The following is a 1,147-nucleotide window of genomic DNA, read 5'->3' on the forward strand; positions in this document are numbered from 1 at the left end:
GGGTATTGGATTTGTTAAAAAATTTTTGGCATCTATTCAGATGATCCTGTGACTTTTATCCTTCCTGTTAATGTGGTGTGTAACAGCAACTGATCTGCAGGTGTTGAACTGTCCCTGCATCCCTGGGTAAACCTCACTTGATCATGGCGTATGATCCTTTCGATGTATTGTTGAATTCGGTTTGCATCTGTATTTATCAGGGATATGGGCCTGTAATTTTCTTTTCTCATGACGTCCTTGTCTGGTTTTGGTATCAAGGTAATGCTGGCCTCCTAGAACTAGTTTGGAAGTATTCCCTCCTCTTGTATTTTTTGGAAATGTCTGAGAGCTGTTGGTATTAATTTTTCTTTGTTTGGTACACTATACCAGTGAGGCCATCTGGTCCCGGACACTGGTGTGCTGGGAGGTTTTTGATTACTGATTCAATATCCTTACTAGGTGTGTTCAGATCTTCTATTTCTTCTTGACTCAGTCTTGCTAGGTTATCCAATGTGTTGTCTCAAGAACTTTTGTGGTGTCACCATTGTGGCTCAGAGGGTTAAGAACCTGATTAGTATCCATGAGGAGGTGGGTTGGATCCCCGGCCTCACTCAATGGGTTAAAGACCCAGTGTTGCTTCGAGCTGTGATGAAGCTCTCAGGTGCGGCTCAGGTCTGGCATTGCTGTGGCTGTGGCACAGTCTGGCAGCTGCAGGTCTGAGTTGACCTCTGGCCTCGGAACTTCCATATGCCGCAGGTGCAGCCCTAAAAAGAAAGATTTCCGTTAAGTCAAACCAAAGACTTCTTGATTTTATCTTTTCAAAAAACTGGCTCTTGTTGGATTGACCTCTTTATCACTACATAACGTCTCTTTTGTTAACACTGAATGTCATGCTAAGGACAAAAAAGTCATGCCCCTTGTAAAAAAGCAGCACTAATGCCACTTCTAAATCATGAGCATTAACTTGCAGGTCAGTCAGGAAAGGGCAGTCCCTGGGGAACCTGCCTCTGTTCATGGTCTACTGTGCAACCTTGGCCTAATCACCACCTTTCCAGGCCTGGGTTTACCCATCTTTTAAGATTAAAAGATTTCCTTATTTTAAAATTCTATGAAATACTACGTATTTTATAAGCCTAGATTACCTGTGACAGATGGCATGCTTAAGGAA

Source organism: Phacochoerus africanus, chromosome 7 (genome assembly GCF_016906955.1).
Source record: "Phacochoerus africanus isolate WHEZ1 chromosome 7, ROS_Pafr_v1, whole genome shotgun sequence".
In the NCBI taxonomy this organism is placed as follows: domain Eukaryota; kingdom Metazoa; phylum Chordata; class Mammalia; order Artiodactyla; family Suidae; genus Phacochoerus; species Phacochoerus africanus.